The sequence below is a fragment of the Canis aureus genome, chromosome 34 (genome assembly GCF_053574225.1).
Source record: "Canis aureus isolate CA01 chromosome 34, VMU_Caureus_v.1.0, whole genome shotgun sequence".
Classification (NCBI taxonomy): domain Eukaryota; kingdom Metazoa; phylum Chordata; class Mammalia; order Carnivora; family Canidae; genus Canis; species Canis aureus.
In genome coordinates this window covers 30,365,988-30,383,857 of record NC_135644.1, presented here as the reverse complement: position 1 = coordinate 30,383,857, position 17,870 = coordinate 30,365,988, and the positions used below count along the sequence as shown (strand labels likewise).

The 17,870-nt window shown below is 33.9% G+C and overlaps 1 protein-coding gene across 1 annotated transcript in view; it reads left to right on the top strand.

Moving 5' to 3' along the window:
• Window positions 1-17,870, top strand: part of GALNT13 (polypeptide N-acetylgalactosaminyltransferase 13) — a 537,911-nt gene that overhangs the window by 2,370 nt on the left and 517,671 nt on the right. Inside the window, exon 2 of the mRNA XM_077883055.1 lies at window positions 883-1,070. The gene's annotated coding sequence lies outside the window, so the exon portion shown is untranslated. The remainder of the gene's footprint in view (window positions 1-882; window positions 1,071-17,870) is intronic.

The window sequence follows — 17,870 nt, the reverse complement described above, 5'->3', positions numbered from 1 at the left end:
TTATAAATGGAAAAATAAACACACAAATGAACAAATAATTTAATATAAATCCACTGGCAATAGCATTTCATTGAACTGTTCTGGATAGATTATTTTTCTGAATTTTTGAAATGTTTGGTACTGTGTTGTTATCCTAAGAGTAAAAAAAATATTATTTTTTATTTTTATTTTTTTAAAGATTTTATGTATTTATTTATGAGAGAGAGGCAGAGACATAGGGAGAGAAAAGCAGGCTCCCTGTGGGGAGCCTGATGCAGGACTCCATCCAAGGACCTCGGAATCATGGTCATGACCTGAGCCAAAGACAGATGCTCTACCACTGAGCCACCCAGGTACCCCTATCCTAGTTTTCTTACACGTAAATTTACTTTTACAATAGAAACTACATTTTAAGGAACAAAAATAGGAATAAACAATATTATGTGAGAATGATTGGCCTTGAGAACATATTTGTGAATTGGGTCATTCTATATAATTTGTGTACTAAAACAACAGCTTTCCTAGCAGCAATAATCTGATCACCATGTTGAAAAGGAGAAAATGTTAACTAATGAAACACAAAATTCTAAGCTCCCAGTTAAAGATATGGTTTCTGTATGCATCAAGATCCAAACAGGAAGAAAATAAAAATTAAAAAAAAATGGTGCATGCAATAGGGTAATTTGAGGAATGCTTGCTTAATAAAAGGCAGCGCCACAGGTAAACCATAGGTATAATGAAATATCCTGAGGCTCTGTAACAATTGCTTTAACAGCGATGTCTTGAAGACTGACTGGCAGAAAATACAACCTTAAACAAGAAATAGAGTCAGCCCAGAATTACCCTGGAAGAAGCAGTGGGGGGACTATATACCCTGACCTCACTCTCCTGCTTCCCTCTAAGCTGTTGATAGTGTTGCCCATTGGATGAAGTCAACCGGACGCCCGGTGCAGAGCTCATCTCACCGCCCTGAGATCCCTGAGATCGTGACCTGAGCAAAAATCAAGTCTGCTCCTCAAACACCCGAGCCACCCAGGTGCCCCGCGGGCCATAGCACAGGATGCAGAAGGACGGAGAATGCAATTCAAAAGGTAAATAAAGGTATTCAGTATAGATTCTGATCTTTGATTTTCTCAAGACTTCTTTTGTGTGTAACCTTGGAAACTTAACCTTTCTACATCTGATAATTCTTATTTTTTATTTTTTTTTAAAGATTTTGTTGTGCCCAAGATCGCGAATCCGAGAAACCACCGAGGGGCCCGACCCCGATGCAACCACACGAGGGTTGATTTACAAGCTCGAGCTTGGGTCCAAGTGCACCCGACAGAGCGGAGCAGGGACTGGGACCCCGAGGGGGGTTTCAGCTGAGTTTTAAGGGATGGTCTCGGGGACCTCCAGAAGGGCTGGAGCAATTCCTCAAGTTCTGTTTACATTTTGATATGGGGCCTTCAAGGGCATTGAGCTCTGTTCTCATTCTAATAGGGGCTTCCAGCCCTTGGCTTGGGCTCAGTTTTGATTCTATTGTGGGGCTTTCTAGGACATTAAGCTGTAAACTTTTGTTTTTTTCCTGTAACTGAAGCAATGTAAATTTCAGCTCTTCTTCACAGGGGTCTGGGATGCCTGGACGTGTGCTAACGCTGAACTTAAAGTGGAATGGCCTTAATTTTCTCGGCCTCCACAGATTTTACTTATTTATTCATGAGAGGCAGAGAGAGGCAGAGACACAGGCAGAGGGAGAAGCAGGCTCCATGCGGGAGCCCGACGTGAGGCTCGATCCTGGGACTTCGGGATCAGGCCCGGAGCCGAAGGCAGAAGCTCAGCCACTGAGCCACTCAGGCCTCCGGATAATTCTTATCTTTAAAATAAGATCCCTTACAATTCTAAACTGGCCATGATTCTCTGAAAACAACTTCAGAATCAGAAAACAACTTCAACTGTCCTTAAATGTGCAGGGCTTTATACTACTAAATGAAATGTATTTTAAAGTCTCATAACAATTTAAAGGTTTACTTTCAATTACTTCTAATTTTTAGGTGGTTTTATGACACTATTACTTACTCTTGGCAATTAACCTTTTAAGTACAAAGGCTCTACAGTAAGAACTTTAGCTATTTAATATTTTCCTTCCTATGAAATAATTCTTTTGAGCCTCTCTGCTATAATTCATTTTGTTTTATACATGAAAATTTTGACCTTTAAAATATATATAGGGCAGCTCTGGTGGGTCAGCGGTTTAGTGCTGCCTTCAGCCCAGGGCCTGATCCTGGAGATCCAGGATCGAGTCCCACGTCGGGCTCCCTGCATGGAGCCTGCTTCTCCCTCTGCCTGTGTCTCTGCCTCTCTCTGTGTGTCTCTCATGAATAAATAAATAAAATCTTAAAAAAAAAAAAAAAAATAAAATAAAATATATATAGATATTTAATTTAAAATAATCTGTTCTTTTGTAATATTAAAACATAAAATACCAGCATAATTCTAATTTATTTCTAGATACTTTTACTTAGCATGGGAAATTGTTTTCAAAAAATATGAATAATATTTATTGAGTCAAGATTTATTTTTATTTTTATTTTTGAGTCAAGGAGATTTTGAATTAGATATTTATACATATTTCATTTAAATTTGCACACTCCTCATATTATATAAATATTAGAGACTGATTTTACAGAAGAGGAAACTGAGGAGTAGAAAATATGAAGTCCTAGGTTACATAGGTAATAAATGGTCAGGTCAGGATTTGAGCACATATCTATCTCATCCCAAACTGAGACATTTCCTGAAATATACAACATGGTATTTATACTCTCCCCCACTTTCTCTAATAATTTTTTACTACACAGTAATCGCCTGTGTTTTGAGAAAATCACATGAGCATCTGTGTTATGGTTAGATTTCAAGTTTGAAGCAGAACATCTGTAAATACAGAATTCTAATGAGGTTCTTGTTTAGTAAGTGGTCTGTGTCTATAACAATGTATTTTTGAGATCTAGAAAGTTGAAGTTAACACTCATAACAAAGTACACAAAAGATGGTGTTTACATTTATGATTTTCATTGTTGACATGTTTCAGGTTTAAAATTTAAGCTTGTTGATTCAAGGGAAGACAAATGAGGCAAGAATTGAAATCTTAGGGGATGTGCTTTCCTACACAAAAGAAAATACAGCAGATGTGGAAAAAGAGAGTGGAGATTTCGAGAGATTCTATTTCCAATAATGGTAAAATAGCTAGCTGTGGCACAACTTTGTCACTGGGAACAACCAGAAAAGATGGAAAAAAAAAAGCCCCAAATCTGACCTACAACATCAGAGAACTAGCAAGGTGGCCATGGTGAGAAGGAAGGGAAGTAAATAGAAATAAGCCTGACGTTCCTTATCCCTTTTCCTTTTAAAATTATTTGCCAATTCATATCATGCATAGCTAAAGGGCCAATAAGTTTTTTAAAAAGGAGCACTTAATGGATAAGGAACTGAGCAGATTTTTGACAGTCTTAGGGGCTGGTGAGACAAATATTGGAAATCAGGTAGTATCAAAGCGCAGATGTCCTAGAAAATACTCAAGATATACATTTAGGAACCTAGAACTATCACAACCTAAGAGGACGTGTAAACTGGAAATATACTCACTCTCACAAAGGACTGAAAAACAACTTCAAACCAACTTGATCCTAAACCAAATAGTCATCTTTTCTTACTCAGACTGCTTGCCATGAAGCAGAAATATGTATTTTATTTGTTTTGTTTTTCTGGAGAGATATTATATTAGCCAGAACCTCAGTTAATCTTGCATTTTTTTTAATATTAAAGACTGGCATATAATGAAAAATAAAAATATCAAGAATTCCAAAAGAAGGGCAAATGACAAAAAATATTTAAAAAATAGAAAAACATGGGATCCCTGGGTGGCACAGCGGTTTAGCGCCTGCCTTTGGGCCAGGGCGTGATCCTAGAGACCCAGGATAGAATCCCACATCGGGCTCTCGGTGCATGGATCCTGCTTCTCCCTCTGCCTATGTCTCTGCCTCTCTCTCTCTCTCTCTCTGTGTGTGACTATGATAAATAAATAAAAATTAAAAAAAAATTAAAAAATAGAAAAACAGTGTACCAGGTAATCCAAATATTGGAATAACCATACATGGACTTTAAATAACTGAGATTAGTGCCTGGATGACACACTCAGTTAAGCATTTGACTCTTTGTTTTGGTTCAGATATTGAACTCAGGGTGGTAAGATCAAGCTCTGCATTAGAGTCTGCTTAGGACTCTCTCTCTCTCTCCCCCTCTGCCCCTACCCTCTGCTCGCTCTCTCTCTCTCTCTCTCTCTCTCTGCAATAAATAAATCTTTAAAAAAATAAAATAATTTAGATTAAAATGTCCAAGAAAATATATGACAGAATTGAAAAAGTCACCAAGAACTGAAATATATAAAATAGAATATATTGAACATTCTGGAACTGAAACAAAAATGAATAGCTTTAATTAAGGTTTTCATACATGTATTTAATAGCATATTAAGCATAGTGGAAAAGATGATTAGTGAACTGGAAAATATGTCAATAGGAAATAGCTATATTGAAGCTTAGAGTAAAAAGGATGGAAAATATATAAAAAGGGTTTATGAGACATGATAAAAAGACAAAAATTTGGTATTTTAGGGGTCTTCAGAAGGAGAGGAAAGAGAATGGGCAAAATAAATTTTGAATAAATAGTGGTGAATATTTTCCAAAATTCTCAATAGATATTGCTATGGTTAATCTTGTGTGTCAACTTGACTAGGTTCCAGAGTTCCCCAAAATAGCCAATAATTAAAGTCAAATTGTATTCTGGATGTGTATCTGTAAGGGCATTCCTGGAGGTTATTAACATTTGAGTCAGTAGACTGAGTAAAGCAGATTGTCTCTCTAATGTAGGCAATCAATTAACGGCCTGAATAGAGCAAAAATGCTTAGTAAGAGGGATCTTCTGCCTGACTGCTTGAGCTAGAACCTTGGTCTTTTCTGGTTTTTAGACTGGGACTGAAACATTGGTTCTTTTTGGGTCTTGAATTGGCCAGCTTTCAGACTAGAACTTACACTACCAGTTCCCCTAGTTCTTGGGCCTTTGAACTTAGAGTGGAACTATACATTGTCTTTCCTGGGTCTCAGCTTGCCAACTACAAATCCTTGGACTACTCAGCCTTCAAATCACTACATGAGTCAAATCTATCACACACACACACACACACACATGCACACCCCGTGCATGCACAATACATACATCTTATTTGTTCTGTAGAATTCTTATTAATACAGATATTAAGCCACAAATCCAAGAAATTTCATTAAAACCCATTCAGGATAAATATAGAATATCATACTTGTACACCTCACTGTCAAATGATTATAAACCAAACACAAATCTTCAAAGCAGCCAGGGTGAAAGCATACTATTATCAAAGAAGAAACAAGATGGAGAACTGATTTTTCAATGGAAATAAATGAAAAGATAAAAGTGAAATGATATCTTTAAAGTACTGAGAAGAGGGAAGCCCAGGTGGCTCAGTGGTTTAGCGTTGTCGTTAGCCCAGGGTGTGATCCTGGAGACCAAGGATTGAGTCCCACGTTGGGCTCCTTGCATGGAGTCTGCTTTTCCCTCTAACTGTGTCTCTGCCTCTTTCTCTCTGTGTGTCTTTCATGAATAAATAAAATCTTAAAAAAAATAAAGTACTGAGAAGAATCATCAACCTACAGTTCTATACCCAGTAAAAACACCCTTCAAAAATAAAGGCAAAGTAAGTAAAGTCTCTGGACTAACAACACTTTAGAAAGTTTTTTTTTTCAACAAATAGGAACTAAAAAGAAATACTAAAGAAAGTTCTTCAAACAGAAGCAAAATGATCCTTGTGAAAACATAGGACTACAGCAGTAAATTATGATGTATAAAAAAGATAAACACATGGGGAAATGTATAATTAACAAGTGAGTGAGAGTTTTAAAAATGAGGAAAATAACTGATTAATCAAAAAAGGAAAATGAAGGGATTACTAGAAAACATCTGTAGGGTGTTAGATTTAAAATTAAGCAAAAAAAACATTAAATGCAAATATTTTAAATAATTTCATTTGAAGATCATGATAATTTTCATAACAAATTAATTCACAATTTTTATACAGAAATAAAACAAACACATATTAAAGAGTTTATTTAACTCATAGTCATGAGTAAACCTGGCATATATTATAGCCAATTGAAAAGAGAAACCCTAAGAACAGGTACATTTATAAATCAGGAATAATGAAATGAATATGTATACATGGACAAACTTTTTTTCCATAGGATAGGAGGGAACGCAATTGAATTTCCACCAAACCAGACATAATTTGCATATCTACAAATTTATAGGCTCAAAGATAATGAAGGGTTAGAATGATATAACATGGGTAGGTGTCCATGTTATGGCACTTTTCTCCTCAATAAAGACTTCTAGAATGAAAATAAAAACAAAACACAATTCATGCTCTTTGTAAGAGAAACATCTTAAATACAAGGATTCATGAAAGTTTAAAGTAGAGAATAGGAAAATATAATACATTTAAAAACTAATGAAAAATTCAGTGTAGTCAAATAATCATCAAAGATTTCATGATAAATCACATATTTCACAATGATAAAGGGATCCATTGGGATAGATTATTTATATTGCAATTATACATTTTAATGCATCTATTACTGCTTTCTCCTCAAATTGTATAGAAAAAATGGACAGATTTGAGTAAATAGACAAATATATAAGCATCATGAACTATTTTTTTTCATAAACTATTTTGAACACAAATTTTTAATAACTCATACAAGCAGGCAAAAAAATCAGTAATATAGAAGATTTGAATATCATCTTTAACAAGTATATGTGCTCTTATACATACACAACACACATAATATTGCACTCTAAAGTGAACAAGAAGTACATATGGAGTGTATACTAAAATCTCAACGAATTCCAGAAGAATGAAATCATACAGAATATGTTTTCTGATCATAGTGGAAATAAGCTGAAGATCAATGGCAAAAAGAACATGAGAATTCTTAGGTATTTGGAAATACAAGCAGGATACTTTTAAATAATCCAAGGGTAAAGACGTAATTATAATGAAAATTAGAAAATATTTTTAGCTAAGTGGTAATGAAAATAAGATACATGTCAAATTAGTGTTATCCAGTTAAACCAGCACTTATAGTAAAATGTATAGTATGCCTTAAGTTTGTTTCTCACAGAAGCACTTCTTAAATCAAGAATTTATTGGGAAATGCTCCAGAGATAAACTGATTAGGTAGTGGAGAAATCGGGTTGCTAAAATGTAAAAACCCAAGAAATGTGTGATTTCACCTAAAGACTCAGCCTGTCTGATCCTGTGGAGACCTCCCAAGGTAAAAGTGCACCTCATTGTGAGTCTTTTCTAGGAGCAAGAGAGCTAGCTTTTCAACCTCTGAATCAGTGTGTAACTGACTGTGGTCTGTTCCAGGAAGATGTAAATTCCTAGGTACTTCAAATTCTCCAAATAATCAAGGCTGCTCAAGTAATCCAAAGGCAATTTTCTGAGAAAGGTCTCAATGACAAGTCAGAAACTAGGTGATTTGGAGGCACTGATACAAGATAGCTGAGGAAATCTATTTAAATTCCCAGGCACTTAGAAATCTCCATATAGGTGAGGTAGTTTCAGTACCTGATGGTAATTCTCTGAAGAAGGTTATAGTACACATTAATAGCGACAAAGAACATAGAAACAGGGAGAAAAGGGCACAGCACTGGGGGTTACAAGAGGGTTTCAGCAAGTCTTCATGATGTCCATTATTGTTTTAAGCTGAAATTTAATCTTTAAGATTCCATCTCAAGAAGCCAGAAAAGTAAAAGAATGTTAAATACAAACAATGCAGAAATACAAAAATAATAAATATGAGAGTAGAAATTAATGACTAGAAGGCAAATATAAAACAGAGAAAACCAAAAAAGCCAAATGTTTCTTCTTAGAAAATACTAATGAAATTAATCTGGTAATATCTATCAAAATGTTAAAAGACACACAAAGTACCAAAATTAGGAATTTTAGAAAGGGTGAAAACCGCCACAGATCTTATGGGTAATAAAAACATATATTTCTTATATGAGAAAATAATGAAAAAATAATTATGCCATAAATATGAAAACTTAGGGAAATAAATTCTTAGGTCAAAAATAAACTAACCCCATGTGGAAATAATATGCAATAGAAAATAGGAGGTTTTTATAGTTACTGAAGTAATTGAATCTGTACTTCAAAACCTTTCCAAATAAATTGTAGGCCCAGATGGTTTAATTGGTAAATTCCACAATATATGTAAGGAAGATATTGTACTAAGATTACTAAGATGAAAACTCTTTCAGAGAGAATAGGAAAAATTATTTTCCAAGGCTAGCAAATCTTGACCCCAAAACCTGACCAGAACAGTATAAGAAAAGAAAATTACAGGTTCTCTCATATTAGTTTAGCTGTAATAATATTTAAATATAATATTAACAATCAAAGCCAATTAAACATGGAGGAATGCTATGTCAGAGCAAATTGGATATATTCCAGGAATGTATGATCCTTTTAACATTCAACAGTCAATGTAATTCCCCACACTAACATACTAAGAAAGTAAAGACTATATTATCATCTCAATAGAGAAAAAGTATTTGAGAAAAGTTAAAATTCATTCATGATAAAACTAGGAATAGAAGAAACTAACTTAAACTGAAAAAGAGCATCACAGAATTATACAAAAAAAAATCATAATAGTGAAATATCTAAAGCTTTCCCTTAGAGAATAGGAATAAGACTACAATGTCTGCTCTTAAACCTCAATAATGACCTGAATCTAATATTGTATTCTCACTGAGCAGTGAAATGACATAGGAAAAGGGAATACAAATAAAAATATTTGAATTCTGCTTCTAGCAAAATATATCAAACAATAGTTTTCAGGCAATCGTAAACCGTGATCTCTGAGAAAGGAGAAACTAACAAGGTGAGTCCCACCATTGCCACAGTTTATGACTTTAAGAATGCTGGGAGGGGTAGCCCTGGCAGATCACAGCAGTCTACCTGAGTTGAAGGAGCAGAACTGGGAGGTCAGGGAGGCAGAGGTTAAGTTTACAAGGTAAAGATCTGGAGAGGACAGAGCTTCACAGAGAACTCTAGAGATCAGCAATGGCCTCTTGAATATTCAGCAGAAAATTGATGAGTATATGTGAATAAGAAACTACCTGAGGCCAGCCCCAGCAGAGAGAGCATATCCTTGGAGTTAACGGAGGTCTGAGAATAGTTTCTGTTCCTACTAGTAGGATACAGATAGAATAATCAGAAAGGTATCATCTCAGTGATGGTGGAAAAAAAGCCCTAAGTAAAAGCTGCCTGGTCCTGCCTAACAAAGCTCAAAACCTAGCCTTAAACAAATCAAACCATTTACCGAAGGAATGAGCTGTTTTTTCAGAACAAAGCCTGTAGATATTTATAGAAATACAAACATTTCCAGCAGTCTGAAAATTCGCTGTGTTTGTCAACCAACCAAAAATTACCAGGAAAGAAGCAGGAAAATATGGTTCAGAAGGTGGCAAAAAAATCAGCCAGTAGGAACAGATGTGGAAAACATATGTATGGTAATTAGTAGACACGGGCACTGAAAAAATTCCTGAGATGAGAAATGTGTAGGATGAGATTAAATGCAGATAAGACATTGTAGAAGAAAGGTTAGTAAACTTGTAGAATAATAACCAAAACTGAATTAATGATACAGGAGATATTAAAAAAAGAAGAAAAAGAAAAAGAAAGAACATTAGGATCTGTGGGACATTTTCAAGAAGCCTTGGTATAACTAGAGACCCTAATTAAGTTTGGAGAGAAGTAATAGAGAAAATGTTAATGACAGATTAACCAAATTTTATGGAAACTACACACTCATAGTTCTAAGAATCTCAACAATCCCAAGCATAAGAAAGAAGAAAACCACCTGTGGATTATCATAATTGAATTACTTAAAATAACTAATAAAGAAAATCTGAGAATTAGCAAGAGAAACAAGACATAATTTTTAGAAGATAAAAATGAGAATATAATTCTTGGAAAAAATTCAAACTGTAAGAGAGTGCCGCAGTACCTTTAAAATACTGAAAGAAAAACACAATCTCGAAATCTATATCCTCATCATATATAAGGAAGCGTATCTTTGAAAGTAGCTAAAATAAGGAATATTAAGGACAGAATAGGTGAAAGAATTGGTTGCCAGCACATCTCCACTATAGCAAAAGGCAATGAAATTCTTTAAGCAGAAGGAAAATGATGCCAGGTAAAAATCTGCATCTACACAAATGAATGAGAAGCATCAAATTTGTGAATACCTAGATAAATATAAAATACCATTTTTCTTAGTTTAAAAATCTATTTTTAAGATAAGGAATTATTTAAAGCAAAAGTAATAACAATACCTTGGGACATTTTAACATATGAAGAAATAAAATGTATGACAAGAATAGTACAAAGGATAGAAGAGGGGAAATGAAGCACATTGTTGTAAAGGTCTCTACTCCATGTGAAGTGATCTAATATTATTTGAAGTTGGACTGTGATAACTTAAAGAGGTACACTGTTAACCTTAAGCCATTTGCCAAAACAATACCACAAAGAGTTATAACTAGTAATAATAAAACAAAGAAAGCTATGATGGAATCATAAATTTACTCAGTCTAAAAAGAGGCAGAAATAGAGGAAAAAGGAAATAATATATGGAATAAGTGGAAAACAAAAAGCAAGATGGTAGATTTAAATCCAGCCATATCAACAGTCATATAAAATGTCAGTGATCTAAGCATATTGAAAAGGCAGAGATTGACAAATTGAGTAAATTAAAACAAATAACAACAAAAGACCCAAGTATTTACTGCCTTCATAAAAGACACTTTAAGGGATCCCTGGGTGGCTCAGCGGTTGAGCCCCTGCCTTCGGCCCAGGGCCTGATCCTGGAGTCCCGGGATCGAGTCCCACATCGGGCTCCCGGTACATGGAGCCTGCTTCTCCCTCATAAATAAATAAAATCTTAAGAAAAAAAGAAGATCTATAATTTAAAAAAATAAATAAAAGACACTTTAAATATACACTACACAAATATTAATCAAAAGAACATTGCAGTGGTTATATTCATATTAGATAAAGTAAATAACTCCATCAAGATTTTCAGAGGTTCAAAATATATAAAGCAAAAATGCATAGAACTGAAAGGAAAAACGGGTAAAATTACAAATAGTTGGAGATTTCAACAAACCTCTCTGAACAATTGATAGAAGTGGGCAGCCCGGTGGCTCAGCGGTTTGGCGCCGCCTTTAGCCCAGGGTCTGATCCTGGAGACCCGGGATCGAGTCCGGCGTCGGGCTCCCTGCATGGAAACTGCTTGTGTCTCTGCCTCTCTCTCTCTCTTCCTGTGTCTCTCATGAATAATAAATAAAATTTAAAAAATAATTGATAGAAGTATATGGAAAATGAGTAAATATGTAAAAGACTTGACGAACACTATCAACTGACTTGGCTTAATTAAAATTTATGGAACTCTACATGAAACAACAGCAGAATGCACAATGTAAGATGATATAATTACTGAGGAAAAGAGTATGGTGATTTTTTAAAATAGTAAACATATACCAACTATACAATCTAGCCACTTAACTAAAGTAAGAAAGAAAAAAAGAATATATCCACCCAAATACCTGTACACAAATGTTCATAGCACCTTTATTTGTAGAAGCCAAAATCTGAAAACAGCCTAGCTATCCACAACAAACAAATGGATAAACAAATTGTGATAGGTATATGGAATATTTCTTAGCAATATATACAGTGTGATTCATTTATATTAAATTCTAAAAAACACAAACTAATCTGTAGTGACATAAAGCAGAATAACTGGTGCGTAGGAATGGGAAGGGGGTTGGTGTGAGATTCATGAAGGAGTGGTTACAAAAACACATGAAGAAATTTTGTGGACTGATGGATATATTCATTATTTATTGTGATGATAGTTTTAAGAGTATATACATATGTCAGAATTAATCAAATTGTACATTTAAAGCTGTGAATTCATTGTATGTTAACTACACCCCAATAAATCTCTCTATATAAATAAATATCGGAAAGAAAGAAATACAATTGTCATTATTGTAGATAGCATAACTAAGAATCTAGAAAATCCAAAAGTAATGGCAGATATACAAATACAATTGGAAATAATGGGTTCCTAGATATAATATTGCTGGATATAAAATCAATATATATAAATATGTTTCTATATATAAGAAATGATTTTAAAAATAAATATAAAAATACAATTTATATTATCAAATAAAACCTCTTAGAATGTAATGAAAAATGTATATTTACAAAGACAACTTCAAGTATAATTGAAGGAAAGCAAACTGAACATGATAAATGGGAACATATAACATTAATAAATAGGGACAATCAATATTTTAAAGATTCAATTATCTACAAAGTAATGTTGGTTTTCATATAACTCAAAGAAAACCAAATAAATTTTTTGGGGAAATTGACACAATGATTCTAAAATTTATATAGCAATGCAAAGGACCAAGAATAATTGGATCAATCTTGAAGAAGAATGGGAAGAAAAATGGCCAACTTCCATTACAGAAATCAAAACGTTGTCATAAAAAAAAACAAAAACAAAAACAAAAAAAACGTTGTCATAGTACATTAGTTTTGACAATTTGATATTGCTATGAAATCGATTTTCTATTAGTACAGACATTGGGAACATTCCTACGTCTATGTAAACAGTAAATTTGTGACAAATTTGTAAGAACAATGGAAAATAGATTGTTTCTCCAATAAATGATGTTGAATTGATCACATGCTCACATGGAAAGATTTAATCTTGACCTCCACCATTACATAAAAATTAGTGCCAACATATTACAGATCCAGATGTCAAAGGTAAATCAGTAATGAATCTAGAATTTAAAATCGGAGAATATCTTCATGACCTAGGAGTAGGGAGAGAATTCTTAAACAGAATGCTTTAAACATTAAATTTCCTTCATGAGCTCTTAGAACTCAATAATAAAAAGAACAATAATCTGATTCAAATGGACAAAGGAAAAATAAACAATAAATGGACAAGGGCCCTTAACAGACATTCCTTCAATGAAGATTACAAATGCCAATAAATACATGAAAAACTGTTCAACGTCATTAGTCACCAGAGAAATGCAAATCAAAGACACAGAAAGATACCACTTCACACCCACTATGATGGCTATAATCAAAAGAACATAATAACTTGTATTGTCAAGGATATGGAGAAACTGTAACCCTCATACATTGCTGGTGGGACTGTAAAATGATGCAGCTGCTTTGGAAAACAGTCTGGCAATTCCTCAAAATGTTAAACATGAAGTTACTATATGGCTCAGCATTTTCACTTCTAGGTATATACACAAGAGAAAGGAAACCATATGTCCACATGAAAACTTGTATGTGAATATTCCTAGCAGCATTATTCATAATAGTCAAAAAGTGGAAACAAACACAAATGTTGAATGAATGAATGAATAAAAAAGTAGCATACCTGTACAATTGAATATCATTCAGCTTTAAAAAAGAATAAAGCACTGATTCAAAATACCACTTGGATGAACCTTGAAAACATTATGGTAAATGAAATAAACCTGCCACAAAAGACCATTCAGTTTATATGTAAAATGAAGAATATGGAGGGAGAGAAAGAAGATATGTGGTTATCTAAGGCTGGTGAGAATTGGTGGAAAATGGGAGTCACTGAAAAAAAAATATGGGGTTTATTTGGATGGTGATGAAATGTTCTAGAATTTGTCATGATGATAGTTCCACAACTCCATCAATATACTAAAAACCATTGAGTTACACACTTTAAATGAGTTAATTGAAAGGTGTGTGAATTGTATCTCAAAGCTGTGGTGGATGGATAGGTAGTTAGAAAGCTAGGTAGATGACATATATATATATATATATATATATATATATATATATATATATATACACATTAGATATATTAGATTATTTTAAAATAAAGGACTTCTCATTATTAAAGAATGCCATTAAGAGCATTAAAATGTAAGCCCCTGATATTTTTAGTACCTGTACTCAACAAAGGTCTGGCACTTGGAATATATAAAGAACTACAAATCAACCATGTAACCTAAAGAAAAATAAACCTAAGACTTAAACTGACCACTTCACAAAAGGGAATGTCCAAATGGTTCACAAAACATATAAAAATGTGCTCAATCTCAACCCTCTGGGAAATAGATTTAAATCCAAATGACGTATATCCACCAGAATGCATAAATTTAAAAACACTGAAAATCCCTTGCCTAGAAGAAGATGTGGAGAAACTAGAATTTCCACAGTGGTGGAAACTAGAATTTAAACAGTGGTGTAAATTCATTCCATCACTTTGGACCATTTTTGGCAGTTTCTAATAAACCTGATATATCTATCCTCTGATCTAATAATTCTTCTCCTAGGAAGAAGGTATGATGAGTACTACATGGCAAAAATGCATACACATGTTCACCAAAGGACATGCATGAGAATTTTCATGGCAATACTATAACCAATGATTACAGTAATCAAATAAAAATGATTACAAACAAACCAAATGTTTGCTAACTCTAAAGAAGAGATAAATTATACCATAATATAGAATACTATACTGCACTGAAAATGAATGATTTACCACTACTTGCAACACATGGATATCTTTCATAAACACAAAGTTGAGAAAAAGAAACCATATGCAAAGGAGTGTGCATTTCTCCTTTATATTAAGTTCAAAAATAGATGTTGGGAGTCAGGATACTGGTTACTTGAGGTGAAGAGGGAAATAGCAATTAGGTAGAAAACGTGATAAGGTGCCTTGAGTTTTAGTGATATGCTGAAGCTGGCTTTCATCAGGTTGCAAGAATTGATTGTTAAATGTTTAAGTTTGCAAGCTGTTTGATATCAAGTTGGTAGCTTGAAACTGGCCATGCTGGGGGGTATTTATGCCATGGAAATTATGTTTTTTTCAAGGTGCTTTTTGTTTGGTTTTGAGGTGGGGCAGCTGGTTGTTATATACTTACCTGTATAACACTGGTACAGGATATATTCACTTTGTTAAATTCACAGAGCTATGTACATGTAATTTTTGAACTTTAAGTTATGCTTCAAAAGGTATTCATATTTCAAAGGAGGAAAAATAGAAGTCGCTGCAATTTCAGACAAATATCCCTGTAGTACTGACTAACTCAAATCCAGGGAAAATAGAGCAGGACGGCTAGGTGGGCAGTTGTGAGAAAAACAATAGGGCCAAAATACAACTAAAAACACTGGTTTGTTCTCTATTTTCACTACTTAAATCAAGGGTCACGATCTCTTATTTTTACAGAGGTCAGACAGATAATACCAAAAAATAAAGATAGAACTAGCATATTTATTCACATAGCAACATTCTGTACCTCCACACAAAAAAATTTTTTTTTCTGCTTCTTTGAAAAGCACATACCTCTTTTTGATATTGCAACCTGAAGATTTAGGATATTGAGTCTTGGTATCAAAGTGCCAAGGTTTGAATATTGGCTTTTTATTTTTTTAGGTGTGATCTTAGACAAGTTATATATGTCTAACTTCTAGTTTCCTCATTAGCAAAGTAGGGTAAATCATACACCATCACTTATTCATTAAAAGCAATTTATAGAGTATGGGCTATGTGTAAGGTATGGTTCTTAGGTCAGGGAATATAGCAAGAAGTAAAATATACGTGATCTAATGTTGCTGATGTTATAAGAGGAACACAGCATAATATATGTAAGTAAAATTTATATGTGGTGTTAACCATGGAGGAAAGTCAACTAGGCAGGGAGAAAAGGGTGTCAGTGGTACAGGTGGTTAGTTTTCACGGAAAACATGACATTTAAGTCAAAACTTGAAGGAAGCAAGAGAGCAAGATGGAACTCTCAGCGGGTAAAGTCATTATAGGCAGAGGGGACAGGAAATGTAAAGGCCCTGGAGTATAATCATGCCTGAACTATAAAAATAGGAAAAAAGAACCATTATGACTAGAGCAGAATGGTAAAGGGTCAGAAAGACAGGCCACCATAAGGACTCTGCACTGCATGAGCTGTGAAGGTGGACAGAGTTTTGAGCAGAATAGTGATGTGGGGTCTAATTTGGGTTAAAAGCAGTTTAACTGCATCATTGAGAATAGATTTGAGGAAAACATGGCTAGAGAAAGGAGGCTATTCTAATATCCATGTGAGAAATAATAGCTGCTTGGTCCAGTGAATTAGCTCCATTTTGCATTTAATAGGTGGGTTCAATTTTTTCTCTCTTCTAATTTTTAAGATAAGCCAGATATCAAGGTTTTGTTAATGATAAATAACCTGATTTTCTAATATTGGATCAGTTTCTTTTGTTGGGCTTTGTTGTTTGTCATGTGAAGACACACATATAAAAAATTTATATTCACAGACTTTTTTTACTAGAGTCATTATGTCACTAGAATACTGCTACTAACCCTCATGACTGTTCTTTGTAGCTATGTCTATTTTTCATAATCTGACAAGTCTCCAGCTCGATTCTGGCTTGATGTCTCTCCTTACTTATTCTACATCTTTTGGTATCAGTTTTCATTTTCCTGTACCAAGTCTTAAAATATGACAAATTGAGAAACAGAAGAAACAAACAGGAAACTGACTCGCGCTCTTTTATCCCCCAATGAGCTATTTTTGACAACATTTTTCTTTGATACTTATCTCAAAATATGAGAGGTTAGTACTTGACAGAAGAAATAGGTAAACAAAACACTGTCCAGCTTTTGCTAAACACTAAGATAGAAGAAGAGAAGCAACATAGATTGGTTCTGGACCACGGATAGTGACTATACAATGCAAATTTGGGAACATTTTCTAAATGTTATTGAAATATCTATATAAATTTCTATTTAAAGAGTATATATTTATTTTAAAATCTAGAATTCATCACTTTACTTTCTAATGGAAGACCTTGCAAAAGCCTTGTAGTAAATGTGGCAATACTGTTCAGTATTAATAGAATAATTGGCTTAGAATTCTATTTAGATAGTTCTGTAGATGGTATATTACAGATAAAGTTCATTATTTGTATGTATAAAACTAGTTCCTTTTTCCATTGGCACTGATAATAAAAACTCAATAGTTTGAAGGTAGATAAAAAGGTAGGAAGAAAAGTCCTAGATTATCTACTTCTCAGTAATGGGTAGTAAATTACATGCCAGTACATTAATTTATTCAGGGATTTTTTACTTTCTTCTGAAACTCTGGAAATTGGACTGGCAAAAGGCAAAATATTGTGGTAAAATGGAAATTATCTCCTATTATGTTTTATAGGGAAATGTTCTGAATTTGAAAATGTTGGAGTTATTATCAAAGTGTTTTTGAGTCCTGAGAAACAGATCATACTTCTATACCTGTTTCTTTCTTAAGAGCTTCCTACATTTGTCACATCTTAGGCAGTTTAGGACATCTTCGTAGCTGCTAGAGTTGGCTAAGCAAAGTTCAGGCCAAACTAGGAATATAGGATTGAGCTACTTTGTTGAACAACCGGTTGTTCTATCCTATTCTCCTTTATGCAAAGTTTACGGAGGATTCAGCAGGTGGTTGTTGGCAAGATGATCTTCACAGAAAATAGCATTCATTGCCTATTTAGAGAGAAGGCTATTTAAAAGGCTGGTCACGAAGAGACTGATAAAAAGCCATTTTTCCCCATATGTAGGGATAATTGAGAGAAGAATAAGATGATCCATGCTATTTATTTGGTCCTTATTAAGTGGCAG